This window comes from Pollicipes pollicipes, unplaced genomic scaffold (genome assembly GCF_011947565.3).
Source record: "Pollicipes pollicipes isolate AB1234 unplaced genomic scaffold, Ppol_2.1 Scaffold_4740;HRSCAF=5597_pilon_pilon_pilon, whole genome shotgun sequence".
Lineage (NCBI taxonomy): Eukaryota > Metazoa > Arthropoda > Thecostraca > Pollicipedomorpha > Pollicipedidae > Pollicipes > Pollicipes pollicipes.
This window is the reverse complement of record NW_023596545.1, coordinates 31,456,540-31,482,530: the sequence shown is the minus strand read 5'-3', so window position 1 is coordinate 31,482,530 and position 25,991 is coordinate 31,456,540. Positions and strand designations below refer to the sequence as shown.

Sequence of the window (25,991 nt, the reverse complement as noted above, 5' to 3'; positions counted from 1 at the left end):
CACCGGGCCTTGAAAAGACGGAGTGCAGCGACCTTACGCGGCTTGTGCTGTGTTCCACCGGCCCACCGGGCCTTGAAAAGACGGAGTGCAGCGACCTTACGCGGCTTGTGCTGTGTTCCACCGGCCCACCGGGCCTTGAAAAGACGGAGTGCAGTGACCTAACGCGATCCTTTGCCCGCTGCCCCACCGGCTCTTGAAAGGACTGAGTGCAGTCACCTAACACGCGACGGTGCTGGCAGAGCGCCGTCCCGTACAGATACGCAGTGAACCATTGCGTTCAAACACGCCTGTTTGAACCTTGTGCACTGCACGCCGGATGTGGGACTAAGCTGTATGGGCTATGCTGGACACGTGCGGCCACGCCCGTGGTAGGCCGCCGGCTGTGACTCGGTGCACTGTGCGCTACGGGTACGTGCCGGCTGGCCGGTGCAGCCGGGCTCGGCTGTCTGGCCGGGGCTGAGAGGCTGAGGCCCGGATGTCCGCCGCCGTCGCCCACTGGCGTCACCCGGCGGGCCGCGCCGCCAGAGCCGGACTTCCAGACGCCGCCACTTCCGTGGGCCTTCCAGCGCTGGCCGCGCCGTCTGTCCGGCTCACGTAATCGAGGGCGTCGGTGCCTGGGTGGGGACTGAAGCCCTGCTGGTGACACGGTTTGGCCCTGAGTCTCCCCTCGCCGCCTCCCGATGGCGTCCGATCAAAACCGCAGCCTTGCGCCGCCCTATTTCTAGCGCTGGACTCCAGCGCGCACGGCAGCGCCGCTCGTCGCTGACCGTCGCCGTGCCGTGTCTGAAGCGCGGGCCGCTGATCAGTGGGTCACGAGGGCGTGACACGTCGTGACGTCACGCCCCGAGCCGCGCCGTGTGCGTCACGGGCCGGCGGCGAGGCGCGTGACCGACCGGCAGCTCGTCGCTGACTGGACAGTTGGTGCCGGGCCGCTCCCTGCGCGCCTCACCGCAGCCTTATCGCCACTGCCGCCTCCGCGACGCGGCTCAGTCAGAGCGGACGCTCTCCCCCGGCGATTCGGCTTGGTCAGTAGACGATGGCTCTTGTCTCGCGGTCTGGCCTGCTGCCGTCCCGCCAGCTGCGTATGCGCTGGTGGGACGGCAGCACTGGCTGAGAGGGCGAGCTCGGACGCTGCAACGTCCTGGCGGCACTCCCCTGGCTTCGGTCTGGGCTGACGGTACTCCCCTGGCTTCGCTTTGGGCTGGCGGCGCTGCCATGACCCCGGTCTGGGCTGGCGGCGCTGCCCTGGCTCCGGTCTGGGCTGGCGGCGCTGCCCTGGCTCCGGTCCGGGCTGGCGGCGCTGCCCTGGCTCCGGTCCGGGCTGGCGGCGCTCCCTTGGCTCAGGTCCGGGCTGGCGGCGCTGCCCTGGCTTCGGTCTGGGCTGGCGGCACTGCCATGACTCCGGTCTGGGCTGGCGGCGCTGCCCTGGCTCCGGTCTGGGCTGGCGGCGCTGCCCTGGCTCCGGTCCGGGCTGGCGGCGCTGCCCTGGCTCCGGTCTGACCTGGCGGCGTTCACCTGGCTCCGGTCTGGGCTGGCGGCGCTGCCCTGGCTCCGGTCTGGGCTAGCGGCGCTGCCCTGGCTCCGGTCCGGGCTGGCGGCGCTCCCTTGGCTCAGGTCCGGGCTGGCGGCGCTGCCCTGGCTCCGGTCTGGGCTGGCGGCGCTGCCCTGGCTCGGACATGAGCCAGTCGAAGATCTGCGGTGCGGCTCTCTGGAGCACCGCCCCCGACTTTCTGGACCGCTGGCGATTGGACCACCCATGCGGCTGTTTTCGCTGCTGACGCCCATCTCGTCCGGTCTGGGTGACGCCACCAGGAACTGGCGAACTTTCGTCCTACACGGCTGCCAGGTGCTGACGCCAGCCAATGGCCAGGAGGGGGGAGGGGGGGGGGCGTCCCACTCCGGTGGGCGTCGCCAGGGCAAAGGTACGACAGGTTACGACACAATCCCACGGAGTATCGCGGAACGCTAGTTTCGCCGGGGACGACCGTATGGTGACGGGGTTGATGTGTTCGTCTGCCGTATGGCAGGCATGTGCCCAAGGCTTCCACTGAACTGCTGTCAGCGCCGGCACACTCTTGAGAGTGATCTGCCTGGCATGGCGGGAGCGTATTGCGTCACGGGCGTACCCGTTCTCGTCTGACTCAACCCCCTGCAACAGTGCGCGGAATCAGGGCAGCCGACGCTGTTTTGTGAGGCAGCTTTTCTTCATGCCCTAGCTCCACTCAACGTCATTTGCCCCACCACCCTCAGCGCTGGTCCCAAGTCGACACTGCTCTGTTTGAGCGAGCGGCGGCGACATCGGCCGCCGGCCCTGTGCGGGCGGAGACTCCGCCCCCTCTCACCGGGAGGGCAAGTGCGGCGGCGGTCGCGCCGCTGCCCGCCCCGGGTCAGGGCATTTCCGGCCCGGCTGGCCGCGGCTCAGGTCTCCCCGTGTCCCGCCGACGGCAGTGCGCGCCTCGCTGTGCCGGTCCGGCGGCGGCGCGGCGCTACCGGCTGTGAGTCAGACACGCTCGTGGCCGGCGTCCCCCGCCCGGCGCCCGCGGCCCGATCGATTATTCGGCAGCGAACTGGCGGCCGCTTCCGGACGCTGGGAGTCGGCCTCGGACCGCTGCCGGTCGGCGTCGCACTGCGGCTGCCGCCGGCGCCGACGGCGGGGAAGGGGCGGCGGCTCCTCCGCTGATGGCCCGCTGCAGTATTTGCTGCCCGATCGCTGCGCCCTGCTGCACCCTCTACTGACGGTCTTATGGGCGCTCGGCTGCGTGGCTCCCGTCCCGTCGCAGGCCCCCATGGCCCCCCTGCACCGTCCCCTCTAGGATTCCTCACCCTCGTCACTCGGGCCCGTGGGTGCCGGCGTCGGATGGCGGCATGGCTGGAGAAAGCCTCTCGCTCGCTGGAAAGATCGCAGCAATCATTAACCCTGCTCGGTGCGAGAGGTCGTATGTTGGGAGAATGTGCATGATAATATGAGGAGAGATTCCGCCTCCTTCCCTGGTATCTCGCGAATGATGGGTTTGATATTCCCCCGGAAAACGACGCTGGGTTCTCAGTAGTTCAGGCGAAATTTCTGACACAAAAATTTCGTACAATTTAGGTGAGGGATCGCAAAGGACAAAGGCCTGATTGCGGAGGTGTATGTGATCAGTGACTGCTACCGTTGTGTGTCGAGTGCGTCATGACACTGTGAAGCCACTCTCGGCACAAGCACACTCTCTGTTGAGTGATGGTCAATTGGCTATGTGTCCACATTGATTAACTCGCCGTGATCCCCGTGACGACAAGCGACAATGTCAGGCCCTGTCGGCGCGCCCACCAAGTGACGCCAGGAGCCATGGCTGCTCCCTGTTTACGTGTGTCGGTCACGCAGTCTGTCGCCACATGCCAAAGCCTGCTTAGTTGGGTAAAGCTGAAACATCACAGATGCAAAAGGAGGGCCTGGCTTGAACATATTCGCTGCGGGTTACATTCCGAGTGATCTGTGTTGCACGCATAGCATCGAGTACGTACACCAACAGTTTTGTCTCAGCTTTGTAAGCACGTAATGATGTCCCCAGGTGGGCTGGGCCTTCCTCTGTTATCGCTCACTGCCGTATGCTCGCCGAGCGCCGGCTGTGGTGATTTGTGGCCCGGTGCTCGGCAGTTGGGCCTAGTCTGAGGTAGTGACGGCAGTTGGGCCTGATCTGAGATAGTGACGGCACTTGGGCGTGATCTGAGATAGTGACGGCAGTTGGGCCTGATCTGAGGTAGTGACGGCACTTGGGCCTGATCTGAAATAGTGACGGCACTTGGGCCTGATCTGAGATGGTGACGGCAGTTGGGCCTGATCTGAGGCAGTGACGGCAGTTGAGCCTGATCTGAGATAGTGACGGCACTTGGGCGTGATCTGAGATAGTGACGGCAGTTGGGCCTAATCTGAGGTAGTGACGGCACTTGGGCCTGATCTGAAATAGTGACGGCACTTGGGCCTGACCTGAGATAGTGACGGCAGTTGGGCCTGATCTGAGGCAGTGACAGCAGTTGGGCCTGATATGAGGCAGTGACCGCGAGTCGAGGCCGTTGAACGTTGGGCCACATCAACAACAATAAGCGTTCAATGTGCTACTCTAGAACAAACTCGGACAAACCCGGCCTTGTGCTCGTCAGTCCGTGCTCCTGTTCTTTCTGCGTGACGCGTGAAAGTTTCCATTGCAGGGAAAGCGACGCGTTAGCCAGCGGTAACTTTCGAGCATAAACACTGCTGGCTGTTGCCTTTGCGGTAGCGGCGCTGTCGGCTGCCTTTCATGCTTCGGTGTTAGCGGGCCAATTGTGTTTACTTTCCTAACGATCGTGGTTGATGACTGCTGGCAGCAGCTCTGTCGCCGCGTGCCATCTTGCATCTGCAGCAGCCGTGTCCGCAGCCGTCCAACAGATGTGAGGTGTGGCGCCGCCGCCGCCACCGCGGCCAGCTCCGGGTGGGGACGGCGGGCGGCATCTCGCCGGCGAGCTCGAGAGCGGGTGCTCGGTCGGCGGCCCGGCAGAGTGATCCATCACTCGGCCCTGCGTACAAACAGCGCCGAGCCCAGCCGGCCGGCGCGCCCGGCTCTTCCGCCGCTTTCGCCCGTCCTTCATAGCGGTGGAGCCTGCCGGCTGCGCGGCCCGTCTGTTCCGGGCCAACCGCCCTCCACAGCCGGTCAGCGGCTCACAACGGCGGTCCAGCCCCGCTACAACCCGCCGGCCGCTCACAACAGCGGTTGAGCCCATCTATATCTCGTCAGTCGCTCACAACAGCGGTCCAGCTGCGCTACAACCCGTCGGCCGCTTACAACAGCGGTCCAGCCGCGCTACAACCCGTCGGCCGCTTACAACAGCGGTTGAGCCCATCTACATCTCGTCAGTCGCTCACAACAGCGGTCCAGCCGCGCTACAACCCGTCGGCCGCTTACAACAGCGGTCCAGCCCATCTACATCTCGTCAGTCGCTCACAACAGCGGCCCAGCCCCGCTACAACCCGCCGGCCGCTCACAACAGCGGTCCAGTCCCGCTACAACCCGTCGGCCGCTCACGACAGCGGTCCAGCCCATCGACATCTCGTTAGTCGCTCACAACAGCGGTCCAGCCCCGCTACAACCCGCCGGCCGTTCACAACAGCGGTCCAGTCCCGCTACAACCCGCCGGCCGCTCACGACAGCGGTCGAGCCCATCTACATTTCGTCAGTCGCTCACAACAGCGGTCCACTCTCGCTACAGCCTGTCGGCCGCTCACGACAGCGGTCCACTCCCGCTACAACCCGTCGGCCGCTCACGACAGCGGTCCACTCCCGCTACAGCCCGTCAGCTTACAACAGCGGTCTACTCCCGCTACAGCCCGTCAGCTCACAACAGCGGCCGACACCACACGGCACGCGACTGTTAATCTGCGAACGGGGGACGGCCAGCTGGCAGCAGCTGGCACCAGTCGTAAGAAGTAAGAAGTGGACACGAGCGGACAGATACCGTCAGGCCGTGGGAAGCTCTAACCGTGCAGCATCTGGACCAGCTGTAGCCATGCAAAGCTTGAACCATCCCACCTTTCCCTGTTCCGCTTTTCTCCCCGGCCGTCGCTCCTGCGCTCTCCCCACATCTCCATTTTCTCCCCAGACCGCACTCACCCAACCGCGTGCACATGTATGTCCTCACGTTTTCGCTCTCAACCGCGCCGATAAAACTGGCATTATTCAATAGGCCATATGCCGTGGAAATCGGTGAGAGTGGCGGCGAGCGTCGGCGCGCGCGGTTCGGGGCGGCGATAATGGCGCCGCCCGTTGCCGGTGCCGGTGGCTGGGGTGGTGGCCTGGCCGGACGCTGGCGAAACCTGCCGACAGCGGGAGGCACGTCCGGAGGCCGCTGTCCCGCTACCCCGCCGCCCCGCCACTGGACGGGGAGGCCCGGGGGCAGGGGCGAGGTGGCCGAGAGACGCGAGGTCAGGGACGAGACGGGAGGGAGCTACGAGGTCACTGGCGAGGTGAGAGAGAGGGGTAAGCTTGGCACGAGGTGGGCGAGAGGGGCGAGATGAGGGGGGAGGGTCGGGGCGAGATGGGACGGAGGGGCGGGGAAGACGGAGGGCGGAAAGGCATTGACCTTTGGTGAGAGTGGGGAAGGGACGAAGGATGGGCTCCTCCATTTCGGCAGGGATTTCTTGAACTCTGTGGAGACACGCGTGTATAAACGGGGTAAACAAGTGAATTCGTCCCCTCCCCCCCTCCGTCTTCAGAAGATCCGTCACCTCTGAAGAGAGGTAAGGAAGGTGGGGAGGAGAGGGGAAAAGTGAGCTGATGAAGGGGGGCAATTGATGGAAAAGATTGAGGAATGAAAATGCATGGGAGGAAGAGGAAGGTGAAACATGCTTAAAGCTACGCGGATGGGTAGGAGACAAGTAGATACGTGGAAAGGGTCAAGAGGGTAGAGCAAACCTACCGACCCTCCCTGCTTGTGTCCCATCCAGGGTCCATCCACTTCGCTTTCCATGCACTTCTCCCGCCTCGTCATCTCAGCATCGGACATGGCGCCGACCGTGCCGCAGCTGGCGGCCGGCGCTGTCCGGGCGGCTCGCGCAGCTCCCCTCCGGCCTGCCGCACCAGTCGGCGGGCCTCGGCCGGCGCCACGCGCCGCGCACCAGGGCTGGCCGCTGCCGTGGCGCCGCGCCGGGCGCCACGTGCGCCGGCCGCCCGGCGCCTTTGTCTCCGTGCGTCCGCCTGGCCTCCCCCGCCGAGCTGCCGGCCTGTGGAGGCGGCTGCCGCTCGCGCTCCACCCCGGCTGCCCGCCCGGCGCCGTCGCGAGCGACAGCTGCCGACGGCCGTCAGTGCCGGGGCAGGCTGGCAGCAGCCGACGCATCGGGTCGCAGCCACAGTGGTCCCAGGAATGCCGGAGCAGTCGGAGCGAGAGGCTGTGAGAGGATTCTCCTCGCTTCATACCTTCTCAGAGGCTGCAGGTGTTGCAAAGATCAGTGTTCCAGCCAGTGCTGCCTAAAATGGCATGCCCGAAGAAGGAAGGCATTTGTGCTGAAGCGTTGCTGACGTTTTCATCACTGGCGAGAAGCTTACTCGAATTCCAGCTGTAATAGTATTAGTCTGGAACACGTGTTCCATACTCAACGCTCTCTCCTGAACTTACCTCTTCTTTGCACATGGCACAAAGGAGGTGATGCACCGCCCAAAACATCACAGGGTGCCTTTCTCTGTCGTGCTGTTTCCGTTGACCGCGGCTTGGTGGCATACAACGTCGGTTACTCCCTTCCCCACCACACACACACACGCATACCGACCGGCTCGCCCTCGGCTCGCCGGGTCGGAGGTAGCCTCTCAGCACCAGCTGTTACTGCTGCCGCTGTCAGCTGACCCCGCTGGGTGTGCCGTCCTCTGGTAAATGTGTGAACGTCTCCCCGACCAGCTGGCAGCGGCGCAGCCAGCGGTGCAGGTGCGCGCACACGCGCGGGGCGTGCGTGTGCACACACGTGCGTGTGCGTGTGCGTGTGCGTGTGCGCACGCGCACGTGCACGCCAATGAAATGGAAAATAGAAGTCAATGAACTTGACAAAGCAGGCTCTAAATCATTGTACGATGTTTATGGTTTTTTTCTAAACTGAGAGCAGTCAGTGGCAATACCGGAATTTGTCGAAGTTTAGCATAGATGTTAAGAGGCCGCGCGGGTTGAAGACCAGGGTATATCAAAATGGGCCGCACTTCTTCATCGGTAAACCGTATCCAGAAATAAAAGTTCAGCCCGTTTTTATTTAGCCCTTCTCGAGCTGAGTCACGAGCGGTGCCAGCCCGCGCTAGCTCGCAGCCGAGATAGGCGCGGTACCAGTACGCGCCAACCTGGACCGCGTCATGCCTCGACTCCGGACGGTCCGCGGAGTCTCCGAACGCTTTCCGTCCGGTGCCCCCGATCACTGGCCGGCTGACGCATGACCCGCCGGCCGACGAGCCCTGGCCGAACCCGCACAGGCTACCCGGCCACGGCCCCGTGCATTGCCGGCCCAGCCCGAGCCACCGCCGCCCGCCGCTCCCGTCCCTGGCCCTCTGACGTCATAAAGCTCGCCGCACGGACGCAGGCGCGCTGCGAAAGATATGCGCCGGCGACCGTCTGAGTCATGTCGCCGGCCGGACGCCATTATTACGGGGATGGGTGGGAGTGACGCGCGTGGCCACCGCTTGCGATGGTGGCCATTGGCTACTAGGTAGTTTTTGCATTGCTATTTGTAAAAAAAGAACAGCGCATGGATGGACCAATTGATATGTCGGTGGCTAGAAATTGGTAAACGTTTCAGACACGACTTAATTGTTGTCATGGTATTTGAAATATGTACACATGTCGTACCTTCGCGCAGGGCCTCAATATAGATCAAGAGCATTAACAGAAAATGGTGTGAAACCAGTGATATTTGCCTGAAGAGTGGTCATGCCTCACGCTGTACCGCGGTAAGAATATCCTGTTAGGGGATAAATTTTTTTGTCCGGTTCTCTATCTTGGGAAATCGCCCGCCAGTTCCATAGCGTGCGCAGCACTAAAAAAAAACTTCCGTTTCAAACGCTGCTGATGCTCCTCGTTCTCTGACGTAGGCATGCCAACGAGCTTTCGTTGACCACCATTGGCGAACGGTTTGTCCGAGAGTTCTGCCGCGCGGCCGCCGCAGTTGGAGAGTTTGCCCGAGAGTTCTGCCGCGCGGCCGCTGCAGTCGGAGAGTTTGCCCGATGGCCCTGCCGCGTGGCCGCCGCAGTTGGAGAGTTTGCCCGAGAGTTCCGCCGCGCGGCCGCTGCAGTCGGAGAGTGCTCGAGAGTTCCGCCGCGCGGCTGCCGCAGTCGGACAGTTTGCTCGAGAGTTCCGCCGCGCGGCCGCCGCAGTCGGAGAGTTTGCCCGAGAGTTCCGCCGCGCGGCCGCTGCAGTCGGAGAGTGCTCGAGAGTTCCGCCGCGCGGCTGCCGCAGTCGGACAGTTTGCTCGAGAGTTCCGCCGCCTCCCGGCCGCCGCAGTCGGAGAGTTTGCCTCGAGAGTTCCGCCGCGCGGCCGCTTGCAGTTGGAGATGTGCTCGAGAGTTCCGGCCGCGCGTCCGCCGCAGTTGGAGAGTTTCAACTGAGGAGTTTGCCGCGCGGCCGCTGCAGTCGGAGAGTGCTCGAGAGTTACGGCCGCGCGGCCGCCGCAGTCGGAGAGTTTGCCCGAGGAGTTCAGACGGCTGCCGACTGAAGTCGGAGGAGTGCTCGAGAGTTCCGCCGAGCGGCCGCCGCAGTTGGAGAGTTTGCCGATATTTCTGCCGCGCGGCCGCTGCGTCGGAGAGTTTGCCCGATGTACATGCAGCGTGGCCGCCGCAGTGGAGAGCTTTGCCCCGAAGAGAGAGTTCCGCCGCGCGGCCCGCTGCAGTCGGAGAGCGTGCTCGATAGTTCCGCAGCCGCGCGGCTGCCGCAGTCGGACAGTGCTCGATGAGTTCCGCCGCGCGGCCGCCGCAGTCGGAGAGTTTGCCCGACAGTCCTGCCCGTGGCCGCCGCGGTCCGAAAGCGCAGCGATGTGGCAAGCTGATGTCTGAGTTTCCAGAGGCAATACTGGTGTGTTCTGTTGAGCGACTTTTCGGCTTTCACACCGTTTTGTACAGGTGATTACGAAAAACGTCCGAAGGAATTTCGGAGGGCAGCACGATGTCGTCTTAGGGAGCGGTGGAGTTGATAGGCCGGTTGGATATTTGGCCTCGTCGTTTTCACAGTGGATACCTGCTGCAGATGTGCCGACAGGGTGGATGGGCTGGCAAAGTGGATAAAGCTGGTCGAGTGGACAGGTCCGGTATTGGATGGGATTATTGAATGCATTGCGTTGCAAAATAAACAGCTAGTGGGATTGGTTGGTGGTGGAGTTGGGAAGGCTGTTATAGATTGTTCGGTAACCAGATGGGCGGGTAAAGCATTTTACCAATCTCAGGGCCTAACCGTTGTTTTACGGTTATTTTGTGTGCGGATTTTTTTCGGGGGGGGGGGGGGGCATTTGCCCACGGAGGCAAATGCAGGGTATCAATGAAACCATTACGCAATGTGTTCCTGGCTGCGCAATGCGGGTGTATTTCGGTTGCCATTGTTTTGCAGTTGGCCTCATGTTCAACGTATAGAGGCCCAGCGTACGGGCCAATGGGACCGACCAATCAAACATTGCTCTGCTTTACGGTACGTTATCCATATATATGCTCATGCCTATATATGGATATGGGCATGAACATATGCATCGGCAGGAGATATGCACGTGTTTCACACAATAGTATATGTACTATATTCATGAGGTAATTCGCTACTTCCGTGCCTTCTTTCCCATCTGCCAGCCTGCATTGGACCTCTTCAACTGTGTTGGCCCCTGCGCTGACGAAGAACTTCAGCTTCTGCTTGTTACGTGCCGTTTTCATCGCTCTCTTGTCCGACGTGAGGGCGGGACTACAGCCGATGGCGCGGCCGCGGCTCAGTCCTGAGGCCCGATGGCGGGGCCGCGGTTCGGTCCTGACGCCCGATGGCAGGACCGCGGCCCGGCCGCGAGGCCCGATGGCGATGACTTAATGACTTAACATCGACGAAAGCCAATGCCACTGCAGTGACTTAACGTGGACGATTGCCAGCGTGCCTATTGGACTTCCTGGATCAGACCATATTTCACGGCGTCATGGCATCGCTCTATCGTTCTGAGTCGACAGTGATTTGGACCACGATCAAACGCATGAGCCAGCAGCACTAATCGTCTCGCACTGCACCGGCGTTCCTTGCTCCGGGCTTGATCTCCGCATTGCAGTCAGAGCGTTTCTGATGCGGACTTTGGTGGTGCGTATGTATGCACATGTATGTGGGTTGGTTGGCAGTGCGGTCGTCGATGTCATGATCATGTTTCTCGAGGACTTTGACCAACTCATCTAATCCATTACGTTTCAAAACTGGTCGTCATGCTCGTTAGGCATCTTCTGCTTGCCATTGGTATGGTTTCGGTAAACGATCGCCAAATGGGTTATGGGCCGGGTAAAATGGTTACGCATAACATCGAAGTAAGCAAAAAAAGTTTCACACCGTTTTCACATGTTTTTCTCGAAACGTTGATAGTTGGGCCAATGGCGAAAGGGGGGGGGAAGGGGGGGGGGAGACTGGAGGCCCAGTGGGGTGCTGACTGATACCGGAGGCGGAGCGTAGCACCCCGCCATGGTCTGTGTCACCCGGGGCCGGGCCGACTGTCTTACGCGGAGTCCCGTCGTCTGGAGGCGGGGGACGCTTCCTCCCGTTCGGGCGGCTCGGGATCCAGGGCCTTCCACCGTCCGGGCCGCTTGGATTCCAGGATCTTCCTCCGTCCGGGCGGCTCGGGTTCAAGGGCCTTCCTCCTTCCGGCGGCTCGGATTCCAGAGCTTTCCTCCCTTCCGGGCGGCTGGGATTCCAAAGCTTTCCTCCAGTCCGGGCGGCTCGGGGTCCAGGGCCTTCCACCGTCCGGGCGGCTTGGGTTCCAGGATCTTCCTCCGTCCGGGCGGCTCGGGTTCTAGGGCCTTCCTCCTTCCGGCGGCTCGGATTCCAGAGCTTTCCTCCCTCCGGGCGGCTGGGATTCCAGACCTTTCCTCCGTCTGGGCGGCTCGGGATCCAGGGCCTTCCTCCGCCCGGGCGGCTCGGATTCCAGAGCTTTCCTCCGTCTGGGCGGCTCGGATTCCAGAGCTTTCCTCCGTCTGGGCGACTCGGGGTCCAGGGCCTTCCTCCGTCCGGGCGGCTCGGGATCCAGGGCCTTCCTCCGTCCGGGCGGCTCGGATTCCAGACCTTTCCTCCGTCTGGGCGGCTCGGGATCCAGGGCCTTCCTCCGCCCGGGCGGCACGGATTCCAGAGCTTTCCTCCGTCTGGTCGGCTCGGATTCCAGAGCTTTCCTCCGTCTGGGCGGCTCGGGGTCCAGGGCCTTCCTCCGCCCGGGCGGCCCGGGGTCCAGAGCAGCGCTACACGGAAGGACTTCCGGCACCGCGTCATGCTTGCAGCAGCTGATTACACGAATGGAGCGGCACCACTTGCCTGCATAGCGTGGTCGCATATGATCAACATATGCTCATGACAGCCCCCCACACATTCATGTCACCCCAAACGCGCATACGCCCGGACGTTTGATGTTAATATTGCATCAGTTACGGGCTATGAATTTGGATCGTCTTGAAGCATCAGAATACAGCTGCGCAAACAAAACAGCTAGCTAGATAAACAGAACTGAATTCAAGACTGGGACGTTCCGCTTAGTGCACGGAGAATGCGAGCATGCATGATGCAGTCAGCGACGTAAAATGCTCGCCGCGTCTGTGACGGGTGCTCCGAGTTTGCTCAAGCTGTCTGTAGCTGAGGGCTGCTGACAGGTGCTGCTGCTTGTCAGCACCAGTGAGTCTTGCGGTGGAAGGCGGCGCTCGCACCTTCGGCGCTTCGTGGCAGTGCCGCAGCTCACCGCCCTGGGTCGGTGGCGCACAGGTTTGGACTGACGAGACAGTGCCCCCGACCCTCTTGTGGCCGGTTCGCTCCGGTCTGGGTGCGGCTGCCGCAAAGGTCGGCCTGTTCTGCCAACTGATGTCGCGTCCTTTTCAGAGTCTGGGCGTCCGGTGACCGAGCCGGCATGGGTGGCTGCCTGTCGAAGGATTTGAAAGTTGAAGCTCAGGACATCGGTGTCATGGGTCAGACCAACTCTCAAAGTAAGGCACAGGCGATCGGCCGCACCGCACCGCGTGCTCTGACTGCTTAAAGTGGGCCCGCAAGCGGTTGTCATGGTGAAGGCCGTTGTTAGGATGGTGTTTGTATTGCGGCGCGCAACGATAATTTTTGTAAGAGGACTGCAGAACTTTGAGGGGATTTCATGTGCTTTTTTGGGCGCCATTTAAAAGTGCCTGTCTGGGTGTCGGGTGGGGGGGGGGGGGGGTCTGGCAGCACCTCAATGTGCAACCATCGCTCTCCAGTGTCTGGTGTAATATATATAGATATGGCATCAACTTCGGTGTTGCTACCCTATGACATATTTTTTGCCTGACGAGGAATCTTGCTGAAATGATAACAAAAATTGCCGCAAGATGCACTTTTACATCAACTATCACTAACGGCAACACAGACGACGTTCGATTTGCATGGAATTCATCCCTACGTATGCAAAGAGGTAACTCTACTGTACTACTCAGGCATTCGGTGTGGTCATGAGAACATGACTGGGAACACGTAAATTTCCAAAATATCGGAAAGTTAGCCGACATTGCGAATTCGTGCCTTTTTTACTTCCGCTGCTAAATGTTCGAGGGGTTCCTCTGTGTAAAGCACGACGCAGGCGCTTCTAATAGTGAAATTATTGTGATTCATGATTTAAGTTACTGGTTGTAACCCGATTAATGACAGTAGTTTTGATTATAACGGGGTCATCTTCTGCCCTGCTTGGCAAATCTCCAATCAAACCCGTCCTCGACCTAGTATTGGCCATGAATAAAACATAAGCGCAACATGCGCGGCCGGCGCCACGTGTTCTGAGTTGGGGGGCAGGATTTTTCAGGGGGCCTCCTGGACGAAATGAGGCCCACTCACAGGATGTCCTCCTGTGCAGCATCGTTTTCAGCAGGGAGTGGCGCCGAGAGCATGTATCCCTTATTATACTGTTGCATGTATCATATCCAAGTGAATAAATGCCGAAAGTTAAAAAGAAAGATTGTGGGCATTCAGTCATCCAGCGAAGGGCCTTGATTTCTCAAAACAGGGGCTCCTGTTCCCGAAAATGGCCTCATACTGGATGGAGGAGCCTTCCCATCTAGAGCAACATGCTTACGATCCACGAAAGCCAAATCTAGCCAATGGGCTTCGCTATCCCAAAACAAGATATGTTGATCACGAAATGATGTCTCCTAAATATAGAGGGTGCCTCCTAACCCAGAACAGCGGCTGCCTAGTTTGTAGCGGGGGCCTTCCGATCTAGCAAATGAGTCTTCTTAACATAACGTTAGGCCTCCCCATGCAGTTCATCGGCGGTATTACTCATAACATTAGGCCTCCTGATGTAGTTCATCGGCGGTATTACTCATAAAAGTGACTTCAGGACCCAGATAGCGAGTCTCTTGATGCAGCAAAGGGTCTTCTGAGCCGGATTCCCTAATCTCTTGTTCATTTATGAGGGGGGGGGGGGCTCCTTCATTTGCATTTTAGTAGAGTGTGGGCACTATGCCTTTAGTTGGGCAAAAAGGGGCCTCCTGAAAATTGGGGGTGCAAAAGCATGCTCTTATCCCCCTTCCTGGCAAGGAAGGGCAACTGCCCCCTCTGCCCCCCCTCCCCCCTGCTGTGCAGTCCTTGCATACATGACCAGACGCGAATTGCATGTATTGCCGAATAGGTGTTGTTTGACATATTTCCAGTCGGTCCCAGTTAATTTTTACTGGTGGATTTCTTCTTACGTTCATTTTTGACAGACGCCTATGCAATTTTCCGATACAGTTGGTCGAACCAACGAGTTATCAATAATCCGGGGTTTGCACAGTTGAGAGGAGTTCTGATGTTCACATCAGCAAAATCCATAACTGGCGGACTGGAATGAATGTATTATTCAGGGATTTCTACAATACGTTGGAAGTTATTGTGTATGTATGTAGCACTACGGACGGTCGTACCATTTATTCGCATGTATCCATTCGATACCTAAACCAATGATCACTCGCACGCTTGGCGCTCTTCAGGAACAATCGATACATCTCGTGTCGGGATGCCATCGCACCAGTCATTAGTCATCAGTCAGTCAGCAGTCACAGTCATCAGTCATTTCGTTTTCGATCGGCGAGCGGTGTTCAGGGATCGGCATCGGGTACAGCTTTGAAGTTTAATTGTGGCGCTCTGTCTGGCATGATGTTGAACTCTCAGAAGCGGGGCTTCCGTGTTCAGGGTTTGTTTCCATTGTGCATGCCCAACATGCCTTCAGCAACTGGTCATGGTTCCCCAGGAGGGTGGCAAATATTCTATGTGTAGCTACTGTATGTGTAACAAACATGAAAATCCAATAAAATCATCATCAAACAGTGTGCTTCGTGCCCCTCTGCCAGCCGCCTTCCGTTAGTCACACAGAATTAACCGGCTGTATTCGCCGGGCCCGCCGGCTGAATGACTCACCCTCGGTCGGGCGGCGCGCCGCTCTGTCAGCCAGCCGCCCGGTGAATATGTGCAGCCACTAAACGCCCCCCCCCCCCCCTTCAAGCCCAGGCATGGGGCAAACAGATTCACCAAATGCCTTCTGTTCCGGCGGAACCTAAACTATGCATGTCATCAGTAAGTCGATTCGATATTTTGTCTTTTCTGTAGTGGTCACTTAGAGTGACACCAGGCGCGTAAGATTTGATCAGCAATGCCATTTTTCTCGGAAGTCCTGAGGAGCTCAGAATTTTTATTTGAAGCAGCCAACCCTGCGGAGCAATCTTATTTGTCTCTCTGCCCATCAATATGAAAGTAATGCATTTCATTCGCCTTGATTTTTTTGCGTTTGCGCTCTGTAATGTTTGACACACGATAATGTGTAAAAATCTGTGTGCAATGAATGTTACGCAAGCTTGAAACACTCTGTGTAGACAAAAAGACATGCGAACACGAAGCTTTTACCCCGCAAATTGAGCGTGTCGTTATCTAGCACGTCTTTGATTTCTCCGCTATGGCGTTTTCGATGCGCACTTTGGCTTTGGGAATGAGAGTATCACATGATCGATGCAACGCACTGTTTCAAATTTCAAACAGCCAACTTTTCAGTAACAGGCTGGTGCCCGCTGGGCCAATCACTAACGTTCTTTTATTCACGCCAGGGGCGGTGCGCACGGTGGTTGTCATGACGACGGTGGTCGTGACTACAAGGAAGAAGCGCTATGCTATTGAAAAACGTTGGCGGCGTAATTTGGTCTCGAAAATGATTAAAATCTATATCCTTAGTATGTCTTGACGGTGCTGCACTGGCACTACCCAGTGGTATTATTATGCTAACTAGTCTTTAGGTTTCACTGGCGTATGTTTTTCAAATAGGCCCCAAAGATGGGACACTCTTTTTAAAGGGAGTGTGTCTAATGTTCTTGGTTTTCTCAATACACTCCTAAGGGGAGTTTGGCAATTATCGATAGTCAATTTTGGTTGCTAAATGTGCATTTGGGTCCTGCAGCAGTTTTGATTTACTTATTTTTATCGATCCTATCGATAGCTGTGCGTGAACAAATGCAATCCTAAAAGATAAACCAATCAGCTGGCAGGAAAGGATGAATGCACCGGCTTGTCTGTGGCGAGTAACTGCGCCCTAGAGACGTGGCCATTATTGTGGTTGGTAAACAACGTAGAAGAATCGCATTTCCCTAGAGCCTGGTGCGGCCGATTGACACGACGCAATCCTTGTTCCTCATCTCAGCATATAGTAGGCCGACAAGAATTGGTGCGTATCAGCTGACCAGCCTTACCACACGTCTAAACCCGTACACTCGCAGGCCTGAGCTGAATGCAAACAAAAAAGTCAGCATAATGGCCACCGATGTCGCCGCGTTCGCAAGCTGCTGTCAGTGCTGACAAGCGACATCTTCGAAAAGCCTTTGGCTAGAGCCAGTGATGCCTTCTCAATGATGCCGATGGTGATTAGTGGTATGATGGTAATAGATGGTAATAGATGGTAATAATTAGTGAATATTGCTTGTGGTCTACCCGATAAATTGGTTCTTCCATACAAAGGGAAGAGAATTTGGGGCTGCAGCAATATCTCTTCAGTGGAGGCGAATTTGTAGCAACCAATGACACCAAAATTTGTAAATCGAAATCCCCTACCATTGTACGTGCACAGTCAAAAATCCTTACTTGACTAGATACGCTCCCTTTAAAAGTAATCCGCGGTGCCTCAGGAGCCGTTTGTTGCATTGTACAGTTCCGGAATCGCAGGACGATCATTAGTGGTTTAGCAGCCAATCGTACATTGTCTCACTCACTTCCCGTTGGCTATTAATCACATAATTTCTGTGTCACGCAATCGTGACTCGTTTCGGATTGGAGCTAGTATACAAGGCCAAGCGTTTGTTACTATGCATGTTCATACTCTTATAGACTCGAAGACGCAAGGCTGCTTTGTGTTGTACACATGGACATTGTGGTGTTGAGTAAGCGTTGGTGAGTGTGAGGTGCTGGATAAGAGACAATATCTACACGAACCTGACACGTGAGATGGACTAGCATGAGGCAGGCCGTCTCTAGTCCATCACGCTAGCAGTTAGAAATCTGCTTCAGTTTGCTGTGGACCAAGTTAAATTGGGAAATTATATCGTGTCTTACATGAAGGGGTTCTTGGGAGAAGTTCCGAAAGGTAGCCTGTCATCCAGCAATGGACCAGGATAGGCCTTGTTTGGTTTGGGGTGCCCAGTTACCTAGGTTTTCAGTACCCCTCTATCTGGACTCAGGGCACGCCGCTATATCCTCTTGGTGCGCTTTACCTACGCGCGTCGGTGTCTCTGCTCGGATTGCAGCGTACACGTCTACTCATGCCTTTGTTACCCATCCATGTAGGTTTGTGAGCATCTCATGTCATAGATTCAGGGGTCTAGCCCTGCTAGGGCATGGATAACTTGAGGCGCTTGGGCTTGGGCTTGGGTTCTCTCGCGGACTTTGGGCGCCCCTCTGCTTCTGTCCGGGCGCCCCGTTGCTGAGTGCATTTGGACGTCTCTTTACCAAGGCTAGGGACACCGCTGCGTTTGAACTCTGGATGCGTCTCCTCACCTAGACTGAAAGAACCTTAAAACTCGAGCTTAAAGGCATCTCATCACTATAAATTATTTACCTAGGCGTGTGACTCCCTTTGTCTAAGCTGCAGACGAAGGAACTGGGGAAGCCTCTCAAGATTGGCCTGCGACACCTGTCTGAACGTATGGCGCCTCGTATTTGGACGTAGGGTATACGGATGTCCACGGATATTCTCCATTCGCGTGCGGCGGATCCGGAAATTACCCGTTTGTTGCATCTCACATGCACAGTGCATAGCTGCACCCTAGCCAACGGCCACAGCTAGGCATAGCGAAAAAAATGTCTCGGCCACGGCGTGAAATTTCTCTGAGATTCTTACTTGGCATAGAAAATTATGAGCAGTATTTATCCGTGTTCACACTGCAAAACGCAATTCTGGAGAATTTTCCAACATTCCGAATAATCATGCGAGACTATCTGTCGGCCGAACGCCCCCAGGGGCTTGGGAATGCTGCTCAGCTTGGGTTTAGTGGCGTCCATCTTTGATGGATGAAAGCTGGAAATGGGTGGAAGATGGAAGCTGAAAGATGGTGTTTCAGCTTCCTGTAATATAGGTGCCTTCATCGAACGAGACGGCGTTAGGATTTCCGCGGGCTAAGAGAGGTCGGGCTTTCATGTCCGTCTTGGGTGCGCCACCGTTGTAGCGTTTGTGTGTTTCCGTTTTCCGCCCTTTATTATGGAAAAAGTCACTGCGTATTAAAGCTTGTCACCATTTTGAACACGTCCCACAGACATTAAGCTTTCGGGAATCCCCGTTCTCTCCCCCTCCCCATATCCTCCTGACCAGATCACTATCAATGACAGCCCACAAATCTCACCTCTCATACCGCTCCCCTGTGCATTTGTCACATGCCGTGGCCGGCGTCTTACTCGTGAGTTGATCATCAGATCAGACAGCCGTCCTCCCGGCCTATTACTCATCAATGGACTGACAGTCGTGCTCTGTCTCGGTGCGCGTGTATGGGGCCCAATGCAGCGGACTTCTCGAGATATTCTGTGACTGCTCTGCCGGCAGCTGTAAGCAGCATATAACTGCGGCTGGGCAGACAGCTGCGGAGTAGGCGGTGCCTATCGATTGAGCTCCGCAGCGGCTCCCATGTTGCCGCTGCTCAGCGGGCAGCTGCGGGCTGTGCCCATGTTGCCGCTCGGCGGGCGGGGCCCATGTTGCCGCCGCTCAATGGGTAACTGGGGCCGGTGGCAGCGCCTATGTTGCCGCCGTTTAGCGGGCAGCTGGGGGCAGCGCCCACGTTGCCGCCGCTCACCAGGCAGCTGCGGGCGGCACCCATGTTGCTGCCGCTCAGCGGGCAGCTGGGGGCAGCGCCCATGTTGCCGCCGCTTAGCGGGCAGCTGCGGGCGGCACCCATGTTGCCGCCGCTCAGCGGGCAGCAGTGGTTGCAACAAATCGCAAGAGCCCAGCGAGCGGACCACCGCGTGATAAGCGTCACCACAGCGTGCGCGCAGCGCCGGCATCTTATCGCACCGAATTCCGCGCTGCTGCTGAGTTCCTGCCAGCTCTTGGAAATGACGCCACGAATGTCTTTTTATTCTCTGCGCTGACCAAGGCGCAGAACAATGCGGTGCATCAGGAATGGACGGCATAGGAAATCACTGGGCTGTTGGACCTTGATTTATGAATCGACGTGTGGTGCGTTTCCTGTGGGCACAAGTTTCTGGATAGCTCATAAATCAGTCGTTCCGTGTCCAGTGGCCTGATTTGGCCCTGGTTAGAATACGAGAGTGGACGCGATACACTGATGCGTCTTCCGATGGAGACGTGTCGATCCCGTCCTTGCGTTGCCTCGGTATCTCACACGCATTCCTTCACGCTTCTGCAGACTTTTGCAGGCTTCTTCATCCCGCAAACATTCCATTGTCCGCCCTATCGAAAGCCACGTCATATTTTTTTGTTCTTTACAGAGTACGAAGATATGACTAGCAGGACAGGCTGAGTGAGACATGACTCATGAACAGGATGTGATGTTTCCACGAAGGCTATTGTATTAGCCACGCCGCATCGAGTGATGTTTAGGAAACTCCAGGAAATATGACTTCAACAAACCTGACCCACAGCGCAGAGGAGACATTTCGGGCACATGATCCGGGCGAACGGACCTTCCCAATGAAAGGGTGCGGCCTTATCTGGACTGCAAAATTGCATCCTCTGGCTAGTTGTGGATGGAACGGGCTTACTCTGTCCATCGGCCACCATTATGTAGTACCACCCCCGACCTTGCAGCACTCCGATTCTAACCAGACGCTGAATCAAACCTTTCTGCCTTTGAGTGTTTTTTGCTTTTTGGGGTATCGGTGAGGTGGCTACAACTGGGTGACTGGAGGGAAGGGGTCGTCAAAGCTAGGTGTCGGGAGGGGCCAGCACTGGGCATTGGGGGGGGGGGGGGGGGTCAGGGCGTCAGAAGCGGGTGTCGGGGATGGGGCCAGCACTGGGCGGGGAGGGGCGTCAGGGCGTCAGAGGCAGGTTTTGGGGAGGGGCCAGCACAGGGCACGTTGTCTCCCAGATAGACGGGCCATGGTTGACTGCGCCGTCGGCTGATGGCGGTCGTGACGAACACGGCCCCCGGACCCGTCGCCAGCTCCAGTTTTTCCGACATGCCCAGCTTTGCCTGCCCGACTTCGCTGGTGCGTTTCAACGCGCTGGCACTGGCGTGTGCTCAGGTCACGTGCGGCTGGTCTGGTCCGGTTAGTCAGGTCAGGTCGGTCTGGTTTGGCCCCAAGTCCGGCCTGACCGGGTCCGATTCCCGCCGCGGCCAGTTTCGCGGCGGCCACCTCCAGTTAACCTCCTTCTCACATCTGGCCTCTCTGCCGCGAATGAGCCAGTTTCATATCAGGATACTAACGAGCTCCCCCCCCCCCCCCCCCCCCACCTCCGGAGAAGCTCACACAGGCCACCCCTGACCTCTGAGGAGTTGAACGCACGGCGGCGTTCGGCTGGCACGCACGGAGAGGTACGTCCCATGCTAGTTGGCAGTGGGAGCGCTCCTTCGTGACGGGTGAGGAGCTCTAGTTAGAGTTGCTGGCACCCACACATGGATTATGTGATGCATTAGTCCGTCACGTGACGTGACGTAACCGCTCTGGTGCGGCAGGACCTGTTCATCCGGCGTGACATCGCGGTTCCAGTCTCATCAATGACCACTCGTGGAATTCGGTAAACGAACACGCCCGAGTCGAAACATCACGTCCGTTCCAAAGCGGTTTGAACGCTCCCCTGACCCGTTTTGCTCTTCTGGAGACTTCGTGTTCTGTGACAAAGAAATGGTGCTGGATGGCTGCATCGGGCAGGCAATGCCAGCGCCTATGGTCATTTTTACGTAGCATATCGATGGCGTCTTTTTACATTACCAACTCAAAATAACCGGTTATCGTGAATTACAAAGGACGACCACTGCACCGTTTCCTTGTGCGACAGGATGGTTGCTGCCTGTGGTGGCGCCAGTTTTCCCGGGCTGATTCAGAGCCGGTGCTGAGTTGGTGCGTCGTCACTGGCCCAAGACATCTGGAGTCATCGGTCCACTTTTTGGCCTCTTTCAGACTGGCTCGTACAATGCGATAGCCGGATGTCCCGATTTTCCATACCAGGCGTGGCCGCGTTTATGTTATGTCACTTTTTATTCGGCTCAAAGCGCCAGGTACAGCTTCCGCCTGGGTGAGGATTGGCCAGTTCGGTTTCAGTCCTAGCTCACTGCGCCTGCGTGCTGTGGTCGGGCCGGACCGGTCTAAACCGCCTGTGACCGGACAGTGCAGGTTCAGCCTGACATGACCGGACGGACGGAAGTGGCTCGGCCCGTCGTCAGTGGACGCCGCGAAGTGGCTGCAGCGTATTCCCGGCTCCTGACTGGCTGTGCCGGTACGCCGCGGCTGCCGGCGGACCGGGGGCCGCCTGTGCCGGACCGCCGCGGGCCCGGGTGCCTTCCGCGAGTCCCGGCGCTCCGCCAGTGTCGCTCGGGCACGGCGAACCTTTGACAGGGGTCAAGGGAAGAGCTTGTTTGTCCTTTTCATAAACCGGAAGTGCGTCCGGCTGAGAAGAAAAAAACGGAGCAAGTCACGGAATTGGACCGTACCGGGCCACACGTTTGAAAAGGCTTTTGGGTTATGCTTTTCTCGGGTGTATCGTAGGATGCCTGCCACCATCCTCATGTCATTGGGGCTTTGTGACGCACTCAGCTGCTGAGGCTATATGGCGTATATACATGGCTATAGCTATATATGGCTATATGAGGCTTGCCTCTCACCCTGACAGGAAGGGCGGGTGCCGCGGGGAATCGAACCTCGCACTACACTACCGGCGCCTCCCCTCACTCCGTCACTACTGTCATGCGAAACCGTCCGTTAGTCATTCACTCAGTGTCTGCGTCCCCCCCCCTTCCCCCCTGCATCTCCCAGCCCCTGGATCATCGATAACGGCTCGCGATCTGGGGCTCTCAAATCGGCCGGCGGGCGCTGGCGTCGGCGGTGAAGTCTGACAGGCGGTGTCGGTGGAGGGGGGGGGGGGGGGGAGGGGGGCAGACAGCGCCGACGGGAATTGATCGGTGATGCGGTGTGGCACCAAAACGGAGCGTTGCGTCAGTGAGGACCTGGCGCTGGCGCTGGAGGGAAGGCCGCGAGCTCATCGGCCCCAAACAGCGATGTGGTTTCCGGGGAACGCTAGCAGGATTTGCGGCCACGATTGCGAATTTGCGACTTCGGAACGTCACCGTGTGCGCAGCGCCACCTCGAAGAGGCGAGCTGCGCGCAGTGGGAGGGGTTTTGCGGGCCGCGTCTGGGACGTTTGCATATTGGCGGCCTTTGGTTCAGACGCGGATCAAGGCATTGTGTTTACGGGCTAGCTCTTTTCGACGCTGGAGTTTTTAGATTGGTTATGGTGCTGGTTCCAATGCTGGGTAATTTGTCCCGAGTGGTGGCGTTTTTGGGCCTTCTGCTCCTCCACATATGACTGGGTCGGGGACGTTTGATCTCCGGATGCAAGGTCGCCACTGTTCAGAGGGAGATACGCCGCCGGACGGCCCTCACTGGCCGTGGCGACGGACGGATGTGGCGACGCCCGGCTAGACGCTGTCAAGGCTTGCCTGTGACCGCGGTGTCGGCTGGCTGGCGCTGGCCGCCTGTGGCCGCGGTCTCGGGTCTCCGGGCGCTCTTTGGCTGGCAGCGCGACTGTGCCCCCCCCCCCCCCCATCCGTCCCTGCGCTCCCACGGCCGCCCCCGCGCCCCCAGCGCCCCCACGCCCCACGCCCTGGCCGCCATCTTCGGCCGTCGTCTGCGACAGCGAGCCAGTGGAGCTTATCTCGGCTGGGCGGGTCGTTCTCTCCAGTGATGCTCTCATATCCCGATTGGACGGCTCGTCGCGTCGCTCTCCATGGCTTGTGACGGCCACCCGTTCTCATATGTCACGTCCATTCTACAGCAGTCTGTCTCGCTCGATACTTACCTCGTCACCAAGTACTATTGTGTCTGTCTTCTTGCCTCCACCCTTACCTCCTACTTGCCGCATGATGCCCTATCCAGGGGTAGCGGTAGGCAGCAAACGACCTGAATGACAGATGTGTGAATGCCATAGTGTATGCAGATATGGTGACGTCTATTGACTATGGTGCATCGCACTCCAGTATGCTACCCACGAGCCCTCCAGCAAGTACGTGTGGGTAGCCATCAATCCGACATCATCTGCGGTAGTCAACTGTTCGACATTGCGCCCGTCCTTCGCTTGGATGCTGCTCGCGTACATTACCAGACCAGGTTATGTTTCACATCAACGTTCGGCTGGATCCATAAACATTACTCAGTTGCTAGTGCATTTGCGAGGAACATTATGCACCTAGATAAGACAGAAGTAGTAGCCTTATTCCTCGGAGAAAAACCAGGAGGATGGACCTATAGATGCGTTGATATTTTGGCAACATGCCTTTATCGAAACGAAAAGCAGAAGTGAATTGGTTTTCTGAAATATCAATGCATCCATATCTTCATTATCCTGGCTTTTCTCCGAGGAATGAGGTTATTGCTACTGTTGGATCCATAACATTATGAATTTGTGATGCTGCATGTTGGCTCCACTCCCTTCCCTTCCTCCTCCGCCTGTGTTCTTCTCTACAGATGTGTCAGCTGATTAAGTGACATTTGAGGGACACTGATGACTGCTGTAATACAGTGAGGTAATATACTAACGTCATTTTGCTTGAACCTGGAACACGGTCATACGGAACTGCATTGTTTTAAAAAGAGATGTTCTGTTAGGCTTTCATGATGGCCGTGGTACGAGAAATTGGATGAAAGACTCGAAATTTGATTCGGCTTCAGCAGAGTTTACCACGAATCCGTCTGACACGCAACGGGGTCTATTCTGACACCGACTCACACGCACAGGGTCGATTCTGACACCGACCTCGATGTGCGCAGCAGCGACTTCTATGCGCTAGTGAAATTACGTGACCACGGAATGGCAGACTATGTGGGGTCAGCAGAGCAGCCAGGACAAACTAAAAGCCTTTAAACCTGGGATACCCTGGTCGTCCGTCATTCAAGCCGGGACGTTGTTGTCTCTTGAAGCAAGCATTCCATATCTACCGAATAACTCTACCAACGAAAAATGAACGCGCCTGTTGCATTGTGCACTTCGTGACACTCCACGATAAGCCAAATGCTGTCGGTAATATGAACTGCGTCAGGGTCATGGCATATGACTTGACATTGGCCATCAGTGTACCATATTTTGGACTTGTTTCCTCGAACTATGTACAAATTAGGACAAAATACATTGTGCCCCCCCCCCATGCTCTTGCGTTGAGGAGCAATGTGTCCCAATGTTTTCTTAAAGCGGAGATTGCAAAGGCCAGTACGTATTATTTAGTATGACGTATTCGTCATACTTCTTACGTGACCACCATCCACTGGAATCCCTGCAAAATTAACTCGGTGGGTTGATGGCTTTGGGATGAAAGCTGGGGAGAACATAACATTTTCGTCATCCACGCGCCCAACTTAAAATTGAGTGGCCGCTGGACCAATTTTCTTTAAAGTAACAGCGCCCCAAGTCAGATATACAGTTTTGAGGCCAATCCGAAACTGACGACCTTATACCACTACTTACATGTTCATAAACCGCATAAGACACTTTTGGTATCGCAACAACGTCCAGCTTGGAAACTCGCCTCGTTGGTGGCTTCCAAACTTTGTGAATCGATTTCCCATCAACTCGCAACCTTTCGCCGTAGATTGGCAACGGTTAACTAGCTCGAAACCTTTGCTAATCTTTGGGCAGCCTTACTCTCGAGCGCGAACGTGACTACAACGTCCAAAGGGGCTTATATGGGTTTCTGAAAGTCAAGACGTTGACTTGAGGTCACCGGTTTCAGTCCAGCTGATGCAATCCTAGGCGCTCTGTCAAGTCGTAAAGGTTTTGAGGCGATGGCTCCTTTGATTTCGGAATTCGGATAACTATGCGCTAAGGTGATTTGTAATTTATTTTGGCTTTGAAATGGATGGTGGTTTGAGGTTACCAGCTCTAGATGATTTGCAGGTCAAGTCGTGGTCACGCACTCAATTCGCGAATGCTTCGAATCGATCGGTTAACCGTGCTCTGTGATGTCGTGTGTGGCATGTCACTGAACGCGCTCTGTCGCCGTGCGTGACATGTCACTGAACGCGCTCTGTCGCCGTGCGTGACATGTCACCGACCGCGCTGTGTTGCCGTGAGCGACCTGTTCTGGCCGTGCTCTGTCACCGCGCGTGACGTCCCGTTCTGGCCGTCCGCAGATGTGCAACGTGGAGTGACGCCCCCCAGCCACCAGACGCCATCCAGAAATGGCGGCCCGGCCGGCGGTGGTCACGTGCGCAGTGACGTCATTCGTACCGCCAGCTCAGGTGAGGTCAGGCGCCACATAGGCAGAGGTGCGCCCTCCTGCTCAACAGTGGCGTTAGGGCCCGGCGCGCGTCGGACGGCACTCAGTTTTGTGCTGAAGCAGTCAGCTGTTAACGCGGGAATGTGCGTGCTTCTTCCGCCACTCTCACCTCATAAATGTTGTAAGGACGGTAAAGTAACAGTGAGTGAAATTCCTTTTTGAATGTGACAGATGTGTTGAAGGATTTGCAGTATTAGTGCTATGTTGTCGTCCTTTGTTATTGTTAATATCATCACCGTTTCCGTATCCTTCAAAGGTGCGCAAAAGCCGGACATTAGTGGCGAAGAAGCTGTCGGGAGAGGGAGGGTGACGTGGCACGATTACGTCTCGCGCAAGTAGAATGAT

The 25,991-nt window shown here is 57.3% G+C and overlaps 1 long non-coding RNA gene across 1 annotated transcript in view; it reads left to right on the top strand.

The window, feature by feature from the left end:
• Positions 1–25,939, top strand: part of LOC119098461 (uncharacterized) — a 33,132-nt gene extending 7,193 nt beyond the window's left edge. The window contains exons 2-3 of the long non-coding RNA XR_005094236.1: positions 12,559–12,662; positions 25,501–25,939. This is a non-coding gene — a long non-coding RNA (uncharacterized LOC119098461). The remainder of the gene's footprint in view (positions 1–12,558; positions 12,663–25,500) is intronic.
• The last annotated feature ends 52 nt before the right edge of the window (positions 25,940–25,991 follow it).